We start from the raw sequence: 7,957 nt of genomic DNA on the forward strand, positions 1-7,957 counted from the left end.
GTGACGTCAATCCGGGCGACGTGAACCTCTTTGATGTGTTTGATTTCTTCATCGGGGGGGGGGGGTTGAATCGCTATTTGTCTGATCCGTCGCCTAGGACCTGTTTGTCTTGGGAGACCCTACCAGGGGCGTTAAGCCCCCGACAACATAGCTCCTAGGTTCATTCAGATACTCAAACCCCTCCACCACATTAAGGTTGTGATTCAAGGAGGAGCTCATAGAACTTACATGTTGTAAACTTCCCTAGGGCGCGCTTCTGAGTCACATGAGGGTGAATCTCTTTGTTCAAGTCTCTCTTTGTTCAAGCTTTGTTCAAATAACTGTGAAGAACCCGAAAACAAGTCCTTTTAAGCCCCTCGGTACAGCCCCCCCTGGAGGGAGTTCCAGCAAACTTTGGGGTCCAGTTTGCTGGATGTTGCTTCTGATTACTAAGCAAGATGCTCCCTTTTGAGTGACTCAAGTATGCCCCCTAAGTTATAGAATAAACACTGTTGTAAGCACTCTGAGACATACATTTCCTCCACTCTCTAATCTCTTTGTCCTTAAGGGTCCTACTGATTAAAATTTCACACTATCCTTATAAATGTTGACATATGAGGTAAATAATAAGGCTGTTGCAATTTTGATTACTAAGAGATCACAACCAACGTCCTTAGAAAGGAACGTCCATGTAGTAGTCATCGTCCTCTTCAGTCCTTGCCTCGTCTGAGGCTGGACACGTTGCTGGTCTGAGGGTGGACTACCTCAGCCAGTTCCAGGCTCAGGGGATTATTCTGCCCTTGTTGTTGAGAGCCTGGATTGGAGTTGTTTTCCTCCGGTGTCTCCTCCTGGGGTGAGCCTGTTTCCTCTTGGCTGGCTAGGATCTCTTGCACTGTTAGTCCTGGTTCTGTAGCCGGGGTGCACTGATTCCAGTGGTACCAGGTGTCTCCTTTCCCTTTCAGTCTCAGTGCGTGGGATGTTCGTTCCACCACCTGGTAAGGGACTGTCCACCTGGGTTCTGTCCACTGCCACTTTATGACCTTGAGAAGGACCCACTCGGCTGTGTGAGGTTCCACTCCGCCTGGTGTCTCCGGTTAACCTTTCACCTGTATTGCAAATGCTGACACCAAAGCTTTAAGTTCATTATAGTACGGCTTATACTGATACCTGACATTCCACTCCCTTAATTTCAATTGATTTAGCCGGACCGAGAAACTGTCGACCTGTGAGAAGCTCATAGAGTGTATACTGTGTGTTAGCATTTATTGAACATCTCACACTCATCAATGCTATTGGTAACGCTTTAACCCAGTTCAATTTGGTCTGTGCACAGAGTTTTGCCAATTTTTGCTTCAGATTCTGATTCATCCGTTTCACCTTCCCTTGAGAATGTGGGTGATAAACCGTCCCATACATATGCCTGTTCAACCTTTTCCAAATCGGCACTTTTAAAATGTGAGCCATTATCTGATTGAATGAGCTCTGGAAACCCGTGCTGTGTAATGTAATTTATCAGGCATTTAATCACTGTCACGCTGTCTTCTCTCTTTGCAGGCCACGCTTCGGGCCTCCCGAGTCCACTACCACTAAGAGATATTGACACCCCTGGTGCTTCTCTATCATATCAGTATAATCAATAATGATTTCTTGCCCTGGAACTATGGGAAGAGGAAAACTTCCCATGTCTGGCCTCACTGTGGGTTTAGGGTTATATTCTGTACAGATCTTACATTCTTTCACCCAGTTCTTTACCATATCTGACATGTATGGATGCCACCAGTGGGCCAGGTTTCTCATCATCTGTCTATGTCCCACATGTCCAGGCCCATGCGCCTCACTTAAGACCCTCTTCCTGAGTCCTGGTGGTAGCACTGGCTTACCTTCTGGGGACCTTCAGACATCTTGGCTTTTTACTGCCCCCTCTGGAGCCAAACCGTCCTTTCTTGCGGAGACACTGCAGCCTGATCGCCTGCAATCAATCGCCTGCAGTAGTGTTACCTCTGTGATTACCATTTGGAGAGCACTGTCGTACCCTGCGGCCTGTCAGGGTGTTCTCCATGCTGTGGCCTCTACACTTAATGATGACCACTGCCTGTGGTTTTTGCAGATCTTCTAACAGCTCCTTCATCTCCTTCTCATGTTTGATGGGTTTCTCATCTGCTGTCAGAAACCCTGCTCTTTTCCATTGCGGGAGTTCTGTGATAGCCGCTCCTACCACATAAGCCAAATCTGTATAAATGTTCACTCGTTTGCCCTCACTCCATTTTAGCGCTGCTATCATAGCTAAAACTTCTGTTCTTTGCGCTGACTGGCTGCCCGTGACCTTCTCCTGACAGATCACTTCAAAGTCTTTTCCATCCCTTCTTACCACTGCATATCTTGCCTGTAATTCATTATTGGGTTTTCTGAAGCAACAACCATCTCAGCTTGAGGGATTGGTTCTGTTTGTAAGTTGGATCAAGCTTTGATCTCAACTTCCACCTTTGCCTGACATGTGTGGTTCTCCTCCCCCCATCTGATCCGCCATGTTAATTCCTTCATGTGTAAACGTAAGGTTGCCTGCCTCCAAAATCGTACTCATTCTCCTCTGTCTGAGTGATGTCATGGTAAACGCTTGGGAGGTGACGTAGGCTACTACACTATGTGTTGTTAGCACTGTTAACGGGTGACCCATTACCAGATGTGCTGTTTTCTGCACCATTTTGCCCCCTCCGGCAGCGTGTCTGGTGCACTCTGGCTGTCGTTTTTCTATCGCATCTAGATTAAAGCTTAAATACATCAATACCTGTCTCTTACCCCCTTTTTTCTGAAACAGAACTCCATTCACCACCCCTTCTGTTTCAGAAACATCCAAATGAAATGGAGCCAGAGATGCTTTTAGGTCAATGAAGGCTCTCTCTGCGGGCTCGGTCCATGCTAGTGGAGTGGTAAGATTTCGCATCCCTTGATCATTAACCAATTTTCGGAGGGGCGCGGTCAAGGATTTGTAGCCTGGAATGTAATGCCGGCTATATCCCGTCAAACCTAAAAATTATAGCATGTCTTTAACGACTTGGGGTTTGGGGTGATGTAGGATATTGTCTTTGTGTGCTGGGGTCATGCCTGACCCTTTGCCTGACAGTGTTCAGCCCAGAAATGACACCTGTCATCTGACCACCTGCAGTTTTTCCTTACTAACCTTAAACCTTTTCTCTGCGCGGCAAGTGAGCACTGCATGTGTTGTCCGTAAGCAGTCTTCAGCAGAAGTTGCTGCAATAAGGATGTCATCTACATATTGGACTACAGTAGTGTCCGGGGGTAGGGAGCATCCTGTAAGCATTTGTTTCAACACATTATATACACAGTATAAGGATTTGGCACCGGTAATATAGCGGTAGTCACTATGGCATCGTACTAATGGATCGTAAATTATGTGCCATCCTATACTTTGTAGTTCCGGGTTTTTGCACAGGGAGGATGGGCGTGCTCCATGCACTCCGTGAGGATTCTAGCACCCCCCTTTGCAATAGACTGGAGGCAGTGGTGGCCTAGTGGTAAAGGAAGCGGCCACTGAGATGCACTGAGCATGGCATCGTCCTCAAGCACTGCTCCCCGGGCGCCGACCATGGCTGCCCACTGTTCACTTGGTGATGGGTTAAATGCAGAGGTTAAATTTCATTGTGCATGGTGTGCTGTGCTGTGCTATGTCACAAATGATAAATAAAGACAAGTTTAAGTTTAAGTTTTTAAGTTTAAGACCTGTTATGGCATCGGCGATACCAGCTTCTGCAGGTGGTTTGTGCGGGTACTGGGGCAGCCAAATTGGTGTAGGTGTCATGATTTAAAGTAGGTGTTGCTACTGTGAATGAGACTGGTGTGCAAGAGGAGCAGAAGCCTACATCCCTAGGTGAAGTAGACCACAAGGAGGGTGGGAGCGTGTATAGCATTTCCTGAGCTTGGTCATGATCGGTCATTTCTCGACCATGCCACCTCTCTAACTGTTCATGTTCCAAAACTGAATTGTCTGTTATGTGGGCCATTATTTGATACACTTTTAATGATGGAGAGACCTGGACATAAGGTATTTGCGTGTCCTGCCAATCTGTGCCTGCCTTACACCTCATAACCATTGGGCCCAGTTCTTTTGCCTGATGTTTAGGATGAATAGCTAGTGACACGTGGGGCACGCTCTCAGCCTGCATTCTGAACCACTCTGACTGTTCTGGAGTCAACTGAATGTCAGCTGCCACTCCCTCCTCAGCCATGAACAACCGGTCCGTCTTTATGAGCCAACTACGAGTTCGGCTGAAAATTTGTTGTGGTAAATATGATCTTCATCTCTGTCGTAGAAGAGTGTAACATGTAGGGGGTCTAAAGGCAGACCATAGGGCCGGAGGGACATGATCCAAGGCCTCCACTGTTGGAACAGACTCACTATGCCCCCTCCACTTGGCAGTTCAGGCAGTATCAGCCACTTGTATCATGGGAAAGGCGTCTGCAATGTTATCATCAAAATTAGGTATTTCTGGTGGAGATGGTTATAAAACATGTCCTAATGATGTGCTCCAGTTTTGGTTCAGTGTTTTCTTTGATCTGGTATTTTCAGCTATTGAATTTGTTGGCTCTTGTTTTGGTTTGTCCACGGGTTTTAAAATTGGATACAAAGGTTGGTAGGGAGGGGAGGGTTGAGAACGTGTCCTACGTTCTTCTGTATTTCATTATCTGAAAGTGGAGTTGCTGTATCAGCACATGTTATATCTCCTTTTATCTCAGCATCATCTAAAAGTGGAGACGTTTTATCAGCACACTCTCGGTTCTTATGTATGTTTGATGCTATTGTTTCATTGTCCTCAGGTCTGACATACATAGTTTTCTCACGTTTGATTGTGGAATTTGGTTTTGACGCATTGCTTCTGTTTTTAGTTGTTTTAGTTCTATTCCGTTTTTTCTTGCACAAGCTTGTTTAAGCCAACATTCAGCCACACTCAGCCCAAGCTTCTCTTCTTCTTTTTTATTATCTTTTGCCTCTTTTTTATGGTAAGCACAAGGTCTTTGCAGTCTTCTTGGTTCAATTTTCCCTCAAAACCATACTTTTTTTCCCAATTATTTAAAATTTTGAAATAGTTGGTTTTGTGATCTACTTCAGCTGATCAGCAGTCGTACCTTTACACCGTTAGGTTTCAGACTGCCCGCTGATTCGATCACAATTCCTTCTCAATCACTCACATTCACTCTTTTTTAGGCCTTTGGCATCTAGGGACTGCTGCCCAGGGACTCCAACCCGCTTAGTTCTAGGGATTACTGCCCAGGGATTTGCAACCCACTTAGCAGCATTTAGAGATTACTGCCCAGGGACTCCAACCCATTTTTCAACGACGCGCTGGTAATAAAAAGTTGTTTCTCACCCTCGTCGTCGATCTTATTCTGGTATCAGATGCCGTCAATCAGCAACCTAGGATCAGGTGTCGGAGTACTGGCCTGAGTAATTTGTTGGCATCTGGCTCGAAGGACCAAGTTATGTTAGGTTTATTCTAACATATGTGACGACAAAGTAACAACACAAAAGACGTCTGGATCTTTTACTTGCAAGGGGAGAGTGCAGCTTGCTCCTCTGGCAGCTTCCTCATCAACTCCGAGTTGCTGCACCCTTCCTCTGCTCTTTTATTTAGTTTACAAAAGTATCAGATTACATAACATTTGATTTAGTGTGAGTATATGGAGTAAGAAGCTGGATGTGAAAATGGGTGTGAATGGGGGTGTGACAAGGAAAAGATGGGAAGCAAACAGTTTCTTAAAGCGACAGTAACACACTGGAGTAAATATGTGAAGCAAGCAGTTTGTTAAAGCGACAGTACAGCATGAAGCAATGATAATAAATGCAATTCTTTCAATAAAGAGCAGAGGCGCGCTCCCTTAAGTCACGCACAGAGAAATCATTCAGTGATACTTTAGATGTGGGTATGGTGTTTTCTAGATCGGGCATAAAGGGGTTGGTGGAGGGTTTGCTTTCTCCCACCAATATAGACTGTCCAGTGCCACTATCTGTTATGTGCACCCTGCCGTTTGTGACTTCAATCACCGGATACAGTCCCGTAAGTGTCTGCGTTCCGCTTGCTGCGTCTGTGTGAGGGGGTAGTTCCTCCCCCTCAAGTGTCTCGGGCTTCGCTTCCTGTTGTGGCTCAGTCCGCTCTGCGGACTCCTTGCACTCATCACCTAGACAGCAGCGATAAGCGTGATACAACACTTGACGTTTCTTTTCGGCTGTCTTCACCTCCTTGCCTATTTTAGACCTTTTTATTAATTTAGCTATTTTCTTCTCCTCTTACTTTCTGTCCCTCTCAGCTTTGCATTTACTCGCTGCCTCAGCTATAACACTCTTCAATGACTTTCTCTCTTCTTCTTTCACTTCCTATTCTTTCAATGCTTCCTGTACTACTGCCTTCATTTTAGCAAGCACCGCTTTGGACCCCATGCCTGCCTGTGTCATGATTTAAACCATTAATGACCCAAATGCAGGCTCAGACGACGTTAAGTGAGAAACAAGGATTTATTTTGCTGTCGGAGACAAAGGGGAAGGAGAGAGTCCGATAATGAGATGGAGGAGGTACAGAGTGTAGGTTGTCCGGATCTGGCTGGTGGAGAGCAGGCAAGCAGGTAGCAGGAGGTGGACCTGAGCACAAGAAGATCGGTCATTAAAGATCATTTCATTCATCAACAGGAATCACAAAGAATAATACTTAAAGTCAATCTGGACGTTAGCTACCACGGTGGCTGAACAAACGATCTGACGATGAGTGGGAGAAAGGCCAGGGTTTTTATGCCGTGAGAGTGATGGGGTGATTGAAGACAGGTGCTGAGGAACGGCAGGGGTGCTTCGGTGATTATCCCGGCAGAGGGAAATGTGCCACGCCCACCACATAGACAGAGACAAGTGCACAACACAAGAATGGGGAATACAAAGGGAAACAGGGAACGACAGTCACGACTGTCATCGTGACAGCCTGTCCCCGACAACGCCCTAACATTCTCTTCACTTGTTCGCCAATCGTCTTCCAACTAGCCATTTTACACTATGACCGAAATTTAGATTCTGCTTTACAATAATTTGCACCTAACCCTATACAAAAATGTCACACATTTGTACTGCGATGTACGAAACGATTGCGTCACACCATAACATACGTTTTCAAAATCACACTATAAACCTGAACGCTTAAACTTCCATAACAGATACAAAATTTCTTGTTGCTGAATCTACAGCATGAGCTGAAACAATCGCATCACACTAAAACGTATGTGAAAAACTCAAATCTCCACACTATAAATCTAAACAATTAAACTTCTTCAAACCACACAAACTTTCTGTTAAATAATTGGGAACACAGCCGAAACAATAAAGGCACATTAAAACATTCATAATTTTCTTAGATCCGTAACAACTTTTATTTATTCGTGAAGACTTATTTTACTCTGTTATTTAGGGGTCATCACTTCCCTCAGCTTTTCTTCTTAAGCCGGGCTTTATCCGTCACCGTGTCTGGTTGACGGCGGGGGCTGCCACACCCAATGACAAAGACCTTTCATCTTTTAATTCCCTTTTACTCTTTTATGTTAAAAACTTGCGTCTATTCATAAATTTTGTCTTCCATTCCAAACCTTTGAAGACATATTACATTTCCTTTACTTTGTATCCGAAACTTTTCCTTATTCATAAATTTTGACTTCCATTCCAAACCTTTGAAAATTGTCGTGGTAAGGTTTTACCACCCCGGATTCGTTGATCAACTTCGACACTATCAAGAAGAACTTTCACAAAGTATAAAGAAAAGACAAAAGTCATTGCTCAAGTTCACCTGTGCACAGGGAGGATCCAGCGGCGAGTCAGAGGATCGACTGCTGAATTCTGCTCTCTCCACAAACTCAGGCTCGTTTTATTGACACACACATCCAGGGGTGGTACATATCAAGCGATACAGACGTCATTTGTTCTACACACACA

The 7,957-nt window shown here is 45.1% G+C and overlaps 1 protein-coding gene and 1 pseudogene across 3 annotated transcripts in view; both read right to left on the bottom strand.

Moving 5' to 3' along the window:
- The window catches only part of LOC103397188 (glutamine--fructose-6-phosphate aminotransferase [isomerizing] 1-like), a 561,006-nt gene that overhangs the window by 50,838 nt on the left and 502,211 nt on the right, over positions 1-7,957 (bottom strand). The gene's annotated exons all lie outside the window — the stretch shown is intronic.
- On the bottom strand, positions 690-4,223 carry LOC103397176 (uncharacterized; annotated as a pseudogene).

Source organism: Cynoglossus semilaevis, chromosome W (genome assembly GCF_000523025.1).
Source record: "Cynoglossus semilaevis isolate Cse_v1.0 chromosome W, Cse_v1.0, whole genome shotgun sequence".
Taxonomy (NCBI): domain Eukaryota; kingdom Metazoa; phylum Chordata; class Actinopteri; order Pleuronectiformes; family Cynoglossidae; genus Cynoglossus; species Cynoglossus semilaevis.